This window comes from Falco cherrug, chromosome 12 (assembly GCF_023634085.1).
Source record: "Falco cherrug isolate bFalChe1 chromosome 12, bFalChe1.pri, whole genome shotgun sequence".
In the NCBI taxonomy this organism is placed as follows: domain Eukaryota; kingdom Metazoa; phylum Chordata; class Aves; order Falconiformes; family Falconidae; genus Falco; species Falco cherrug.
This window is the reverse complement of record NC_073708.1, coordinates 11,997,873-12,016,075: the sequence shown is the minus strand read 5'-3', so window position 1 is coordinate 12,016,075 and position 18,203 is coordinate 11,997,873. Positions and strand designations below refer to the sequence as shown.

The following is an 18,203-nucleotide window of genomic DNA, read 5'->3' as shown; positions in this document are numbered from 1 at the left end:
CTGGACCACTCATACTGGCAGAAACTCTTGTGCATCCAGGCTGCCGAACCCACAGCAGCCAGTCCTCGGAAGATGTAGCAAAGATGCAGCCATGCACCACAGGCACCACACACACACACACGGGTCAGGTCAGGTGGGGCCTGAGACATACAATGGCTGTCGGAGACATTCTGAGGAGCACCCTTCTTGTGGCACCTGGGTGACCTCCAGTTGTACACCCAACACTGCAGCCAGGCAGTTCTGTGCTTTAAATAAAGCACAAACTTAAATTTCTAAGGAATACAGTAAAAAAACCCTCTCGCTCTAAGACAAAATGGTCGTGTTTCTTCTCTACCTGCTTGGTCTTCTCCTGTTTTTCCTCATAAAATGGAAGTTTTTAATGGAGGCAGCAGCCGTCTGTGCTCCCAGGGAGGCCCGGCCTCGCTGCCGGGGGAGGCTGGGCTGTGTGACAGCTGTGCCGGCCTCGCTGTGCCCTTCTCTGCTGGGGACGGGCAACACAGGAGATGTCTCCTTCCTGATTTGCACGACTTCTACCTAAAATGGATTTTTGCCGTAAAGGATTCCTGGCTTTTTTTGGTATACAGTATACAGGCACAGCTATTTTAGGACTGCATTCTTAGATATTTCAGAAATCACACTTTGGTCTGTGAGCTTCTGATGAAGTTCATTAGTTAACAGCCTAGAAATATGACTTGAGGGGTTTATATATTCAGTTTTATTAAAGCCATCGGTATTTGGGCAACTCAGGATTACTGTGATTGGAAGTTAAAAAATACAATGATCCTTTGTGTCTAGCACATGTTATGCTGGAGAATATTTAAATCAATAATAATGTTATCAGAGCTGGAAATCAAATGCAAAATAATTCCATGGGCTTCCCGTGTATAATGACATTTGCTCTTTTGATGAATTGCTAATGTATTCTTGGATAGAAGAGCTGGCAGCCCAGCCAGCTCCACTGTATAAATGGCAGAGTGGGGAGAGCGGGATTGTACTTATGACTATTTTCTGCTAACAAACCATGCACCTTTCAACACATTATCTCTCTGCTATGAGTTATACAGGTTCCAAAAAAGCAGCATCTAAATAAACTTTAAGACCAGTCTTTTAAGAAAGTAATGTTTCCTTTAAGGAAATTTTAGCTGCTTGTGTTTGTTTTGAAGTGACAATATCAAATTGAAACATTATCTTTTTAAAAAGGAAAAAATTGTTTCAGCTGTGGTGTCTGCCCAATCCTCCCAGCAATTCCCATGACTCTAACTGTAAAGCACTTTTTTCTCTGTGTTCATTTCTCTCGTGTTCGTTTCTGACACCCCACACAAGAAAAGCGGACTGTCTAACCAGTGGGCAAACCTGTACTGGCAGCAGTGAAATTAGCTATATCCAAAGTACCACCCTATGTCTAGATTATGGAGGGGGGGGGGGGGGGAATGGAGGAAAAAAATCCTGTACTTTTCCATTTTGTACGGGTAGTAATTTGGGGGTTTTATCTTTAGCAGTAATTGACTAAATCTCACTCAAATAACCAAGCACAGATAAATCTGGGAGGTGTTTTACTTACTTGTTCAGTAATGTCACCATAAGGACCAAAAAAAAAAGTCTACTGAATTTGAATTTTATTACCATGAATGATAAATTTTATCAGCATTTAAAGAGAATGCTAGCTTTGTGATTTTTTTCTAAGCATACTGCCATGCTATGATTTCTTTTCGTAGTAGATTCATAAAGATTTTAAAAGCATGAAGTATTTCTGATTCCCTAAGAACTCTGGCTTTTCTGGAAAATGGCAGCTATAAGGCTATACAGAAAACTTTATATTAGTCTGAGCTCTACCAGTTTTTAGCAGATGCATCTTTTTATCTCAAGATTGGGAAAGAGTATTATTTCTTAATTTACTATGCTCATCATCTTAATTAAAATGATCAAATTCTCTACATTATATTTTATACACATGGACATATAGCTATGTTTAATAGGCATGGTATGGAAAGATTTGAAACCTTACTAGCCCTTTTCCAAAATCAAATACTTTTCACCATATTTACTTACTGGTTCTTCTTCTTGAGCTTTCCATTTAGACCTACTTACCTACCAGATATTACAGTAATAAGACTGCAGTTGCTTAAAGAAATCAAGACAAAGAATGAAATAATGCATTTCAAAAACAGAAACATACTTTCTGGCTTTGTGCATTTTCAAATAAATATGAATTTTCTAATTAATACATTTTATTCCTTGTGAGTGATTGAATAACTGTGATGAAAAAGATAACAGAAACCTCACCAGGCTGAATATAATCCCTACAGAGCGAAGCTAGCAAGTCACAAGATGATAGGTTCAGGTAATACCTTGCTTTTCATTAATCAAAGTTAAGATTTCCTGAGACTTCTGATTTTAACCTCACGACTGAATTGCAGCCTCATTGGGTCTCTGGAAATTTCTTTTTTTTTCCTGTTCTTGCTGGATTGCAAACTGCTTTCAGCAAACCGCGTAGTATTTCCCTGTCTCCCCGTCACCAGTGCCTCTGGTGGGTTTTTCATAGATGCTTTATGGCTCTGTCTCTGCAGCGCTAAATGGATCTGTACAATGTCTGACATAATAACACTTCACTCTCAACTGAGACTTCCCAGCAGAAAACCAGAAATTGTGAATAAGAGTAACCAGTATTAGGTATGGAAATTGCATCCATTTGAGAGAAAAGTGGTGATCCAGGCTACGCTGAAATGAAAGACAGTGTTCCCAGGGGACTGGAGATCTCTTTTCGTGTATGGCGGAACATTAAATAGAATACTCTCGCCTGTGTTCATCTGTGTATTAAGAGGGTAAAACACACCAGGTGTAGGACAAAGGGCTTTAACTGAATCCTTTGATACGCAGCGTACCTACATCTTACTAGAACTTCTTTCTCAAATGATCTTAGCACCAAAAGGGTATAGGAACAGCCCCTTAATGCCCCAAGGATAACAGGGGCTTCAAACGGGGTGGTGGGGTTGCAGCTGCTTTGCTGGGTGAAGGCAGGCTCTGGTGGTGTCTTCTCCTGAGGTTAGGTCGCTTGGGAGAGGAAGGCAGAGAATGCTTTTTGGAGCTGATGCTCCACCAAGATGCATGCTCGCTAAATCCCTGTTGTGGAGGTTCATAGTGTTCCACCACTCACAAAGAATGTTTTTACTTTTGTTGTTGATGCTCTGTACCTGTAGTATTTAGGTATTTTCCAAGTCTGACTCTTCAGGTTTTGGTGCCATTGTATGACTATTACCTGCAGTCCAAGACACTCTACATGAATTCAGCTCTGTTTATCCTTTGGCGTTTCTGTTAACTGCCACCAAATTCCACAAACCATGCTTAAAAATCAACTGTGTGATAGACAGTTTCCAAAAATATCTCTCAAAAGGTGTGATAGGCTGTCAAGAGAGGAACAACAAGCTCAGGTCTTCTTCATAACTGTTGGAGTCTTTAACTTGACCAGCAAGCAGAAAAGCCAGGTGGCAGTGCCCTAGCAAGCCCACTGTGCCAGCTGCCTGGCCAGTGATACAGACAGCCAGTTCACCTTCCATTCATTTCTTTTCTACACAGGAGCTACGGGGACACATGGCAGTCAGGCAGTTCCTTCTTTTGCTTCCCTGCTTTCTCCGTTGCTCCGGAGCCCGGCACGCACAGGATTACGCTCTTCACTTATGTAAATTGCCAAGCCCAAAATATCCCAAGTTGTGTGTCCCCATTAAAGACTGCAGTACACTCTACTGCCGCTCTCCTGCCACAGAACGACAGCCAATTTATTCCCTAACACAGCAAGTGCAATTTTTATGAGGGCGGTGGATTATGTAAGATAATTTTTCACTGACAAATTCTTTTTCCGTTTCCCCCATTGATTCTTTGTTTCAAAGGACCCATTGTCTCTCCCATTTTCTATACTATTTCCCAAAAGGTCATATTACTGTTTCTGGAACTTTTTGAGGAAAAAATAAAACTGCAGTTCTTTTTTTTCAGATCTGAAAAAAGTGTTTTCACAGCTGTTGGTGAGAAGGTTAAGAGTGTGCCAGCAGCCCCAATGATTAGCACAGGCTGCTTCTGTGTGCCTGTTTGTGGAGAGCTTGTCCGCCATCCTGCACATTTCTCCAGTTCTCATTGCGGAGCCTGGCAGAATCCAGGAAAACTTTATCTGTGAGAAAAGCAGCTTGGTGTCAGAATGTTTTTTCTGATAAGATTCAGTCTGGTTCACCACTGGTGCTGATCGAGCTTTAGGTGGCTAGTAAATAATAGACACATTTGCACTGCATGTGTTAGCTGCTGCCATGCATGTAAGGAAAGCAGTCTTGCTGGCTTTTGGCTTTTTGTAATGAAATATTTCTCAAAAACAACTTTTCTAGAAGAAAAGCTTTGTTATTCTCCATTTCAGGTGTCTACAAATTATGTAAGCCATTCGTTGAAAAAGTTAGCTATATACCTGAGAGTTTAGGTTATCAACAAGTCTATGATACACACTTGCATTGACATGTTCAGAGCATTAAGCTGCCTTAGATATCATTTTATCTCTGAACAGAGGCATTTGGAAATAAAGGTGGGGGGGAGTGGCCCCACTCACTGTGCCCCTGCCACCTGGGGCTCTTGTGCTGGGGTTAAGGACAAGCTGTGGGGACAGGGAAAGGCTGTGGGGACAGGGACAAGCTGTGGGGCCAGGCTCCTCCTGCCCTGCCGGTGGGACAGGATCTTGCACCAGTGCAAATGTCCCCCAGGCCCCACCAAATCCACTGGTGACTGTACCACAGGAGGTTTAACCTATTTTGGAGCAGTCACTTAAACCACACAGGCAACATTTCTTTCTCACCGTGTCTGACATGGGTGCCTTTGCTGAACATCTCTTCACCGACCATCAGTGTCATTCTCCATGGCAGGTTTTGCAAGATTTAAACATGAAACCAAGCCCTGGTGTAAAGCGCGCGCTCTCCTGAGAGGGAGATGAAGAAGCTGCCAACTGTTCAGTGCCAACTGCTGTGGGCATCAAGCAGCTCACTGTGTCTTCCCCAGACATGCAGCCATGCACGTAAAATACCCAGCCATTCTCACTGGAGACGGTATCAGTCATACATTAGATATTAATCTTTCATTCCCGCCTATTACTAATTGATAGCCGAGGTCTTTAGCATGCAGCATATCCCATTGTACATCATAGCTGTAACTAAGTTGAAAATACAAAGATTCCTTAAAGCTAAAGATTTGAATGAAGAGACTCTGAAGGACTAAGGTTTACACAACATTGCCTTCTGTACAGTAATTACTGTTGTCCAGCTGTTCAGGTCCATGCTCTGCTCTGGTTTGCACAAGTTAAATCCAGACTAACATGATTGGCTTTAGCAGAGTTAGTCCTGCTGTCTTGTTCTTGATCAGCATTTCTATTTTTCAGAAACTGCTCATGGTCCCAGTGATCCAGGCCCCACCATGGTAAGGGTTATTAAAGCCTTTAGACAAAATTTAGCTTCAGGAAGGGCAGAGAGATGGGAGAGCGGGGGGATGACGTGGAGTGAGCTTTGTGCTTCCTCTCCTTCCTTCTGCACCTTGCACCTTGCCCAGGACCCATACTGGAGCTCTCCCTTGATACCAAGTCTAGGGAAAGCAAGCCATTCTTCAGAGGGGAAGAGTATTAGTGTGGTTTCTCACTAATACCCCTTAATTAATAAACAATATCTGAGAAAATGCAGAAAGAAAAATCTGGACTATTTGAATATCTCTTCCAGCTAAATTGAGCTGCGGAGCAGACTGCACGCCCAAAGGAAGCTCGAAAGCTTTCTTCTAGTTTTATTGCCACATTTCTTACCTTTCTCTCTAAAAACCCTGCAGAAAATTCACTTCAAATGTTGATCCATCTGAACTTTAAGTTGACACCTGCATGAACTTGTTACCTGAAGTTTTGGGTCAGCTTCCTGGCTGCTGAATATACTTTAACGTTTTTAATCTTTTATTTTTCTCACCTTTTTGCTCTTGCCAGATTTCAGCAGTTTTGAAATAGCATATGGGGGGGGGGGGGAGAAGAAAAGAAAACAGCAATTTTTTCTGTTATCAATCAAGAGAAAACAGAAAAGGAAAGGAAATTAAAAAAAAAAAAAAAAGAGAAAAAGAAACTTGAGCAAAAGAGCAAGCACTATTATTTTTAGAACAGGCAGCTGCCTCTGACAGTTCACCTAAGGTAGTGTTCTGTTTCTCCATTGGGCTCAAATTCATTCCTCTCAAGACTTTTGTATTGATCCTCTTTCTTTTCAGAGTTCCTGACCTTCCTCCTTTCCTGTCCCAGCCCAGCTGGTATGCTTTCATACGGCTTGGCTGGCTACTCAGCACTTGCATTTTACATTTCAGCAGGGATACCCTTAACATACTTAACCCACTCATTTATACCGCAGCAACTGAACTGGCTAGAGACGGTCTGTAGAGCTAGGGTTTTTTTGTTTGTTTTATTTTGGTGTTTTGTTTTTTTTTTTAATAGAAGATGTTACCTACTGAAATAAAAAGGTTGATTTCACTGCAAGTATGAAAATCTCACAAGTAAAAGTCGTGGTCTATCTAGTGTAGTGCTGCCATTCCTCTCTTTTGTGTATCTGACTTTTTCTTTTCTTTTTACCCTCCCCCAAGAAAAAAAAAATATCAGTGTTTTGTGTCATTTTAACAACTTATATGCTAAATACAGAAATAATTGTAAGTGTAAATTTTCTTTCAAGTAAAATCTTAAAATTTAAAAATTTTGAGTTTGAGCCCAGACTTTGAAATCTCAAACTTCTTCATACGATCTCTTGTCCTCTTCAAAGCATGGCTGGAAACTGCTTGACCCCCCTTTCATAGTCTGTTCCTACTCACTCTCTACAAGGGACACTGCACATCCTGTGCCTTGCTGTCCTCATCACCATCTGAGAGCCCATCTGCCTGCCTTATGCCTGCGAGCGCAGAGGAGAAGATCCCGGAGGCTATCTGAGGACAGCGCGGCTGCTGGGGTCCCTGGAGCAGCAGGACCTGGATGTGAACTGTGCCCGTGGGACTCAGGAGGCAGAATGAGCCCTTGCTGGTACCAGCAGATAAGAGCAGCCACAAAGGAATCCAAAGGAACTGGCCATGCATTGTGAGACAGGGAGGGCAGAGGGAACGAGGAGGCTTGCTTTCTAAAAATGGCATTTTCTGTGGAATGGAGGACAAAACAAACTGAATTTGGGAGTTGCTGATTCCTTCTTTGGCAAAGGGAAAGAAAGTGTAGGCCACAGTAGAAATGGCAATGGGTGTTCTTTCAGCGGCTGAGAAATTAGGAACACTTTTATTTTGCTTTCACACTATATGTAGAAGGAAAACATACATGTGCATTGAAGCATGGTGGAGGAAGTGAAAACAAGAACTGTCTGTGGAGACACCACACAGAAGAGCAGAAAATAATTATTGATGAGGAAAAATCTTCAATAAAATATATGTTAAGTTTTATTAGTTGTGCTGGGGTCTTTCTTGAACCACTGTTAGCACATTCCTGTCTTGTATTCCACTCCTTCCTCTAGCCCTATTACTTTTCTGATTTCCCCCCCTTCTTTTTACATTGCTCCTCATCCTTTTCCTTTGTAAGTGAGGTTATTATTAACAACCTATTTTCTTCTTGACATGTAACTGTTCAACGGTTACCTGTCAGAATTTTCCATCCTTTGGCCAGCCCTACCTTTTCATGTACCTGATATAATGTGCATAATGCATAGTTAAATCTAAGTGATGGATCTAATGACTCGTAAGACAATTTCAGTGTCATTTGAGAAAAATGTCATGATGAGCGCTTCTTAACAATCCCTAGAGAGCATCTGTGCAATCTCAACTAGTTTGAGCTGCCACTAGGGAAAAGACAAGGAATTCCTCTTTTTTCCCTCCCCCATGATTTTGAAATGACAGCCAAGTTAAATAAATAAACAGTATGAAGTAAATTCCATCCTTAAATATATTTGATACTGAAAGTCAGTAAGTTACCTGTATTTGTCCAAGGAGGAGCTTGTTTTCGGCCACATTTCCTTAGGCATTTCCAACATTAATTTTAGTAGTTAGGATCTGTAAAAAGAAAAGCTGTGTAAAAGAAAAGATTCTTAGAAGTGTGACTGGAAGATAGGTGCATGATTTTATTCCTTAGGGAAAACACTTTTGCTCGTATATTTTAAAAACACCTCTGCAGTGCTGCAATATCAATGTTACCGTGCCCGGCTGCCTCCAGCCTGCCTGCTGGGGAGTGAAACCTTCCTGCCTGCTTTTATTGCCCAACATGAATGCAGAGTGAATGAGACTTTCAAAATTCACTTTATGAAATTTTTAAGCGTTACTTACTAATTCAGGGAAGGAAATGTATTGTCCCAAAAGATTTGCATTAGCTATCTTCAACTGGACTAAATGAGTAAAATGGCATTTGGCAGACTTATACTAGCATACGAGGATCAGCCTGTGGTTTTCAAAATTACATGTCCAACTAATTAATAGAGGAGAGCTAAGTTTACACTGCCTACATTGAGCCTGTGCCCAAACACTTCTCTTTCTCTGCCACTTAATGTTCACAGACCGCGATTGCTTGTGTGAGGCTTTGTGGTTAGAGAGCTGGGTTTGCTGGGTGCTTTGTGTTAGGTTTGGTGGCTTGGTTATTTTTGTAGTTTCTGAGTGTATATATCCTTTTTGTTCTGCTTTGACATTGACACTGTGTTTTGCTTTAGTCTGAACACGTAGGAACAAACAACCTGATCTGCATAAAACATTTGTGTCACCTTTCCCTCCTGAAATTAGTATTCTTCAAAACAAACCAATATGTTTATATTGCATATAACATCCTCACTGTGACAGCCAAAAACCGAGTACAATAGGCACACCATTTGAAGCTGATTATATTAATTGCTATTCAGGTCATAGCTGAGATTAATTATTGTGTTTGTGTAGGATGTTCGTTAAGAGGTTTCCTGATTGCTGTTCAGACGATTGATTACTTGTTACATTTACTTTGTGGTTTCTGTGGGGAAAACATCTTTTATGCATTATCTTTATGCAAACATACTCAGGCCAGGCAGGGCCACTGAGAAGTGAGGATACCTACAGCTGCCACACTGAGAAGCCACGACATACGTCTGCGTTAATACCAAACTAGAAAATAGAAGATGCAAAAAACAGACATTACTTTAAAGCGCCTGAGTCTAGAGATAGTAACATAGCCTTAGGCACTGATGTACCTCTCATAATTACAGTAGGGGAAAAGAAATTAAAAAGCCTACAGAAAAATGCCAGTTGGCAGATCAGTGTAGATGAGGCAGTTTACAAAAGAGCCCACCTGAAGCCTTGCTGTACCCGTTACGTAGTTTGCAATGCCTTGAATCTCATCATTTGACAACAGCATGACCCAGGCTTTGCAGGCACACACAGTGAATTGCTTGATGTTTCTCCTAGAAATTGGCTGGTTTGAGGCAGAAGTGGGAATATGAAGCTTCCTGTGCAAATAAGGCATAATGTTCCAGTTAGTATCTGGAAGATTTTATGGGTATTTTTAGGCACATTAGCTTTAAAGAAAATCAAGAATATATTCAAGTATACGTCATATTTGGGGGGCATCCTTGGACGTGGTGAAGGATAAAGGCAAATGTGAACTGTCAGATTTTCTTTTATCTCCTGTAGCCCTCTTGAAATACGTTATTTAACCAGATGGCCACTCTGTCCGTCTTTACTGACCTGTCCATTTTTTTTGTCCGAACAACAAAGAGGTGATCATAAATAGCTGTTTACAACAAAAGTGTGAGGTACTGAAAAGAAGGCAAAAGAATGTAAACCAAATAAATCATAGCAGTCATAGCTGATTTATATGTTTTTTAAAGATTGCTTTCCAATCTAGTGCTTAAATAATAGTAAGAGTAAGGTATAAGACCATGTATAACTTTACAACAGACATGAAGTTTGTCTTTGTGCATTTGTATAATTCATTTTCTTGCTTTACTTCTTACAGCGGTGTCAATAAAGCAGGAAAAAAATTGAAATGTTTACTTTAAAATTCAAAATAATCACTAGAGCCTGATAAAAGATCTTACCAAGCATTCAGGATGATTGTATCACCAACAGGAGCTTTGTTTCCTGAAGAGTTTTCCTAGTGGAGCTAGTAGCAGCTCTAGTCAGAAAGGGTTTAGAGGTCCCGAGTATATGAGGACCCTTTTCTTTTTAGTAGCTAGGCTGAGATTAACTGTCAAGTAGAGGGTATTAGGTGTGATGATGACAAATATGACATAGTAGCTCCAAACAATTAACATAAATTAGTTTTGACCTGCCACTAAACCTTTGCACCCAGCAAACAAAATTCTGTGCGATACCTGTCTTAACGCAATTAGTGCACCCACTCAGCGGTCCGTCCATTAAGTGAATTGGTATTAAACTGTGAGATCTCTCCCTCATTTGAATAAATATTTTAGAGGAACCAGGTAGACTTATTTGTCAAACTCTGTAGGAGGCTTACCTGCTAGAGTTGCCTCATGCTGGAGAAATACAGTATCAGTGAACCAGACCACCAGTTTATTTTTCAGTGGAGATGTATAAATTTTCCTTAGTACATTTGCTGTATCTCATACTTTTCCTTCTCTGTATTCTCATGCATTTAGATTTAAAAATGGCATGTTAAGTAAAATCACTTAACTTTGCAAGCCATAAAAATAAATTATGGTCAAGTTCCATTAACAGCCCACCGCTGGTTCACAAACATACGCTCCTTTTAAGAGCATGTTTAGACTTTTGGGGAAAAGATGGGAGGAAAAAGAGGACTTACAAAGTTGCACTTGTGGCTGTTCTGCATGAGAAGTTCTTGTCCTGGTTTTTACCCCTTGTTTTGTCATTTAGCATAACATCCACATGGAGGAATGAGAGGAAATTAGACAGCAGGGAAAATGACTTAATGGTAATTCACTTCTTCACTTTTTTCTAATCTAGCACTTTTCCATCCCATCTTCTTTACCCACCTCGAGACAGCGACCTTTCATTTTCTTATGCTTTTCTTCTGCGTGCAAAATTCCTCGTTGTAGATAGTCTGCTGCCTTCAGATCAGACACTCGACTCTTTGCCTCATGCACAGCAAAATGAAGGTGTGATTTTATGTGTATGAATGTAGTTACGCTATTTGGACTGTGTTAGCACATATTAAAAAAAAAGGTAGGAACGAGGAGCCAAGACCTCTGGGAACTCGTAAGTAGTGTGTGATCCTGTTACCCTACACTTCCAGTGCTAATGCTACCAACACAGGATAGAGTCGTGCTGGCATAGATGGGCATTTTTGTGTTGTAGTTACTCCCCGATTTTGCCATGTGAGCATATCCACTGTGCTGGGACTAAGGATGGGTGACATGCTGTGTGTTTTGTTGCTGTTATAATGGTTACCCTTCTGAGGGTGTTAGCAACCGGAATAAAGAAACGGGGACCATGACTAAAATAGTGACTATGGGCATGATGGGTCAGAAGCAGAGTTATGAGGAGAGATTGGCACAAGTACTTTTTGCTATAATATCATGTTCTAGGAAAAGGAAAGGAACCGTAGCCAAATACCTGAGAAACCCAGGAAGAGGGCTTAAATGGCAAAGGGGGGAAAAGGTACTTTTTAGTCAGAACCTTGCCTGGAAAGATGCTTGGCCCCATTGACAAGTAAACTGCCTCTGGGTGGGTCGCTCATAATTCCTGGCGAGTGGGACCTTCTGCATACTCATCACAAATTAGCAGAGCTGCATTAACAGCAGACCTTCCCTATCAGCTGTTTTCAAGAGGAACCAGCAGGACTACCAGTATGCCTTACCATTTATGAAAGACAGACCTGGCTGTGGCTTTCTGGCTTTTATATTCAGGGAAATGACCTGAAGATTAAAGAAAAAAAGTAACAAGAAGTTACCTTTTTTAAACTTCAATTGTTTATTGCCTTTTTTTTTCTGACGACCTCAGTTCTTCACACTCCTCCTTCCCTGTTTCATACCATTATCACCTCTCTATTTCAGTTTTATCCAGTGTTGCCGACAGTTGTCACTGACTTGTTTCAGAATTTAGTCCTAGTCTTTTTTTTTCCGCCCCCCCCTCCCAAGTTTCTTTCTTTTCAGACTACTTCTTTGACCAAGGACACATCCCAAAGCCTACCTGTAGAAGTACAGGAGTAAGGACTGCTGTGCCTTAGAGCTGGATTTTTGTAAGCAGCCACTCCCTCGATGCTCTGGTTACCAATCTCATTTATACGGTGTTGTATGTGGTTCACACAGTCAGCTCTCAGATACAGCTGCAGTGACTTCAGGGAGGCTCCTTTGGGGAGCAAAGGCTCTCAGCTGTGACAAAAGAATTCACATTTTCTGGCCAGAAGGTTTGCAATAGCACGTGTCAGTAAATGCTTCTTCCCATGAAAAGCATTGCCTTGAATGCTGCCCCTCTGCCCCTATAACTGCCCGTTTCTGAAGCAGTTAAGCATTCAGTGGCACTTTCACAAGTAAAAATCCCAATAATGGTACCAGCATCAATTGTGATTGGTCAGGGAAACAAAATGTAATTTAGTTTACACATATCTGAGTATCAAAATCTTCAGCTTCTGAAGTCTTAATGCATTTTTCAGAGGAAATTGTTTTCAGTTAAAGACACTGCAGGAAAACCTAATACATGTTTGAGGATTTAATTTCCTTGGGGGTTTTGTGTACTGCAGCTTTAACGAAGTCACAAAAGTTATTCCCACTTTATCCTGACTTTTTAATCCTGACAGATTTCCCCTAACACTTCATTAATGATGGGAATATAAGCAATATAGTCCAGATTTTAACTAGATTTTCACAGCACTAAAAAGTAAATTATATTTTTCCAGAGATTTTATTCAGCCTTCGTGGTACCACCCAGGAGGCTAAAGGTGATCTCCCCTCAAGCTCTGGAGTAGCTTAGGGATGTAGCACAGAATCTACTTTGTATGTAATGATTTCTGCATTAAGTCAGGTAAAAGCAGGGAAAACAGAAGTTTCGTCTAAAACTGGAAAAGCAACTATACTGAAAGAAGTCCTTACAAGTACTTTGTCTATCTTGGATCACTGCAAAAATTAAGTAAGCCTTCTCCAGCCCTTCTTACTTGTCTATCCTACTAAATATTCAAAACCCCAAATAAGTCCCTCATCCAGCCTTCTCACCATTGACTTGACTTATACTACAGCTGTCCTTTAAACAAGTATTTTAAAAATACGAAGCATGAGAGCACCTACAGAGACTGCAGTCTGGGGTGCTGCTTTTATGGATGAAAGGTATATTTTGATACAAGACCACTCTCATATTTAATTATCATTCTTGGTATTTCACCAGTTCAGCAAAGTTTCATTTCCAAAGTCTAGCATACGCATGCATCGTTACCGCCTGTTCCACTAACACCATACAGGCGGCGTGCTGCAGCCTGCTCTCAAAGCAGCCGTTCTATTTGCAGAACTTAGTCTATTTGTAATTTCATTAAACTCACTTGGTGAATTATTTTAAATGTTACACTTGATAATTGGTGGGGTTTAAAAAAATATGGATATAAGGAGTAATTAATTTTACATTAAGTGAAGTCCAGTAATAAAATAATCCCAAACAATAAAACACAGTGGGAGAGAAGTCCTCATCTGAGATGACTGGAGCGGTACATTGCTTGTCACAGTAATGTCACTCTTTAAACCTTTACAATTGTTTGTCATTAAGAGAAATATTTTACTCACAGTATCTCCTATTGAACATAGTGTGTCCCTTTTTTTTCCTCTACTATTTCTTGTGGGATAATTGTGTTTTATAGACTCTTGCTGCTGTTTATATAATTGAGTGTCTCAGAGTAAGTCTGCTTCAATTTAAATCCATGCAAAGATTCATGCAGTCTTTAGCAGGAGTTGAGGGACACGTGAAGGACCTGTCCATCCCAAATGCCAGCCTAACAGCACCAAACACATACAGGGCTTAACCTTCTTATTCTTTGCGCTGCTTCCTGAAGTTTTCCTATTCCTGAGTAAATCAGGAGTATAGGCTGTGGCTGTTCTGCGTCCTCTTCTCCAAGGCACAACAAGAAGCAAACACCCGAGCTTTGCTAAGACCAGTGCATGACAGCATGTCATTGTAACAGTGACAAATGAGCAGCTGGCCATCACCAAAATAATGAAACTGACAATGAGATGTATCAAAATGCTGTCAAGATGGGGAATGCCTCCAGGCAGAGGTTGTCTTCTTCCCTGTGTGGACAATGCCCCTCAGCAGGCTGTGGGCTCAAACCACTCGGTGACATGCTGCTGCTATACCAATGTGTAAACAAGCAGCAGTAATTAATACATTCAGCAGCCCAGCAGAAAGCTTTTTTTTTTTCCCCTCTTTTTTTTTTCTGTTTAGCTTAGGCCATTATATTAATCTTGTTAATGAAACTGAACATTTTACACAGACCTATGGTATTCAACACAGTTGTGCCTCTTGGACCACAAGGTAAGCTGAGAATACACTGGCTGTCTCTTCGGCTGGGAATGGGAATGAATAGCAGGATGAGAAACACTTGGGTGTAGAATCCGTCATTGACAATATAATGTGCTTTTTAATGGCAAATGTTGGCTATCCAGTACAACATCACAATTCGAGCACCATTACTACATAACTTATCCTAAATCCTTCTGCAGAATGACAAACTTCATTATTGTGCATAAGCTAGTCAAAATCTCAGCAAATCTGCCTTCCATCCTGTTTCTGTCTTGTAGTTACACCAGCCCATGCCTGACTGCCCTGCTAGTCTAGACTCAGCTAACAGAGCCAGGCATTTGTAGGTGGTATTAAAAAAAAAGTAAAAAATCCCATTCATGATGGTGACTGACAAATATCAAGCATCTTAAATGAAGGTGCCCTGAAGGACTTACATCCTGCGGTGTAATTTAATGAAGTTAAAGTGATAGCAATTATATCATCTATGACAGCTATTGTATTATGAAGCATTTCTTTAATTAACAAAAGGTAAGGCAAGCGCTGCTATGAAACATGCTTGCCTTACACTCAGAGATACACAATTACTCTTTAGATTTACTCTAGTCAGACATTTGTTTTACGGCCTTTTTACCTGCCTTCAGGTGGGGCTGTGGCCTTTGCTCCCCAGGCCTGCAAGCTCCCCACAGCCCCAGGGTGCCGCAAGGTTCCCGTCATCAGCCCTGTCCCATCTCCGAGCTCCAGGAGCAGAGCAGTGACATTGGGTTTTCTCACTCAGAAACTAGTGCAAGTCACTTTCCTCCACTGACATTGCGGGAGAATGGCTGATGGCAAAGCAGGCCAGCTTCAGAGAAGCGTGATGTATAGGGAGCTAAAAAATGCTGGGAAGTGACAGGATCAACTGGGGCCTTTTAAGTACTGGGATACCTCCCAGAGCTTTTATTCAATTGCTATTCAGGTTTTATTCAGTTTGAGCATCTGTTGGTTTCAGTGCATTCTTGACTAGGAATTAAATTAATAGAATCTCAGGATAGGATTTGCCTCATTGAGAGGAACTTCAGAGCATTTCAATAAAACCATAAAGTCCTAATAAAATCTTTTCTGTGGCATAAGGTTATTTTATAACATAATAAATATTTAAATATCCCTTCAGATATACAACATAGAGTTTAAAATGCTTTTCTTACGTGCTTGCAGATTAAAAAAAATAAAGTTTCTATTTTTGAGCATCATATCCAAAATCTTGGCATCAGCCAAGTTCCTAGTCATCCACATGTATACAAGCAGTTTCTCCAGGTTTGGGGAGTACAGACCCTACAAGAAAATCCTAAGTCAGAGTCAAAGCTGTTTGCAAACTTCTACGTATCCATATATATTGTAATTCTAAGTTTCCACCTCTTACATCTGCAAAATAATGTTTACAAAAATAAGTCTAGAAAAGCAATCTAAGATACTGGAACTTTAAAAAGAAAGTTTACTGGGCTTAATGTCAAGTAGAGAAGTTGTTTTTATAATATAAACCTAGACAGTACTGTGTTCCAAAATATATACAAATAAGCAAAGAGATACAGATAGTCACAAATGTTTGCAAGGAAGCAAGAGGTAGACAGCAGATTTTTTTTTTTAAATAGCTTCTATGGCAAAACCAAGTACCTCTCAGCTTGCTTATCAAATAAATTATACTAATACATTATTTAAAATAACCTTAGTATGTCACTATGAGTTATTAAAATCAAAGCTAATGTAGCAGGCTTGCTTGCTTTCTTATGTACATTTTAATTGTTGGCCAATGTTTTGAATTTCCAGTGCCCATGTAAAGAATTATTTAACCAATTATTCAAATTCACAAAAATAATCTCAAAACCATTTAAAATTATTTAGAGCCCTATGTTGACTTAAGTTATCAGCTAAAATTTGGAGTTATTTTCCATTGATTTCACTGCAGGACTTTCAGTAAATACCCAATCAAAATTTAGAAGACATGAAATTTAATAAATCTATGGGCATAAATCTTTTCAAGTTCCTTTTCCTTTGGTTTTTTTATTAATATTTTTGCATTACCATATCACAGCCATGTTGAACAGGGTGATTTTGTAAGCTGTCTAAAGACATTGTTATAAGCAAAGCAATGCCACTTCTTATCCTTAAAACACTTTATTAGGGGCCAAAAATACTCAGATTGAATATGCAAAATGTTTTAATATAAAAAATGTAAATGCTGCATATCTTTAAAGAAAGAGGCACATGGTTTGGTTTGTAGCATAGTATAGCCCTAAATTCTGTGTTGGAGGAAAGAATATCTCACCTTCTCTCGGGTCTTTTATTTTTGTACCCTTACAAATAGTGACTCATTTTATAAACAGGTATTTCTCATTCTAATAAGTGCACTTCATATAGCTCCTTTAGTACAAACAGCGACCTAGAACTCCCTTTAAGGATAAAGGCTGAACAACACTAGGTTGTTTAAATTACAGAGGAACCGTAGGAACACATGGGGACGTTATCTATCATTGTGGCAAGGCAACTGCAAGCCGTTCTGGCTTCGGGTGCTGCCTTACCCAGCCACAGAGCATCTTACCTCAAGCACAGCCAAGTGATAAGGAGGTGATGTCGCCATCGTACCCCTCACTGAGGCAGCTGGAGATGGAGCTGGGCTGTCCCGGTATGCTCCTGCCCCTGAACATCCCTGACCTCTGGGCTGCACAGCCAGGATACTGGTGGCTGGTGCAAGATTTTGATCTGCCCTGTACCACTACAAGAAACAGAATCTGTTGGAAAGTAGTCCTCCAGTCAGCCATCAAGTCATTAAACAGCATTTTTGCTCAAAAATGGTTGAACAGCTAGACAGGCTGGGATAAGAAAAAGTAATTTTTCAGATTTCAAACGGCAGCAGTTAATTGCATTACTTTATCCAAGGTGTTTCTCTTTATCACATCTTCTGTAAGACAAGCCTGTGATAGGTAGAACTGATAGTGAACATAATATGCTGTAATTTACAGCTTCCCAGGGTGGTACGGCGGAAAGGAACATACTTAGAGCCTCTCTTATCAACTTACTGTATAATAGATTGGAATGTATTAGGGTAAAAGGAATCCTTGTCGTTAAACTTTACCTTCAGGCATCCCAGCAGGCAATTGCAGAAAGACTGTTTTTTCCGCTATAGAAAACTTACATTCAGTCTCTCCTTGCGAAAAACTTCCCCACCTAATGCTTACCAAAAGTCAAACATTTTTTAGTGTATATTCATTCTACAGTTTTCATGAGTTACAGCTGTCTCATCCTGGCATATACACCCAGGCTTAACCTCAGAAGAGTGTTAACAGTACAGATAACAAATTGGCAGCACAATATCCATGTAAGCAAAAGCATCGGTGCCGAGCAGTGCTACACAGCGCAGGCTGCCCTGCTCTTACTAACGGGGTTGCCTGAGCTATCCCAGTTGATGTGCTGGTAGCTGTTCCTTGTAACAGAGGAGGCAAGCTGAGTTCAGAGTGGAAGCCGTACCGCAGCAGTCTTGCCACAGCTCTGTGGTGAAGGAAGCCTCTTCATCGCCGGGTGGGAGTAACTCTACAATCAGCTCAGTAAGCAAGCTTGGCTCCGCTCAGGGGAGTTGCTCATGTGCTACACATCTGATGCGTTAACTGAAATATTACACACATTATCATAAGCCTTTCTTGCACTTAGAGGTGCAATATTTTATTTCAGGTAGAAAACACTCATTCAGACTCAGGAAGTATTCCGTGTCATTTGGGACAGTAACTAAGGCCATG

General features: G+C 40.5%; 1 protein-coding gene across 5 annotated transcripts in view; it reads left to right on the top strand.

Moving 5' to 3' along the window:
* NTNG1 (netrin G1) overlaps window positions 1-18,203 on the top strand; it is a 158,797-nt gene that overhangs the window by 37,118 nt on the left and 103,476 nt on the right. The gene's annotated exons all lie outside the window — the stretch shown is intronic.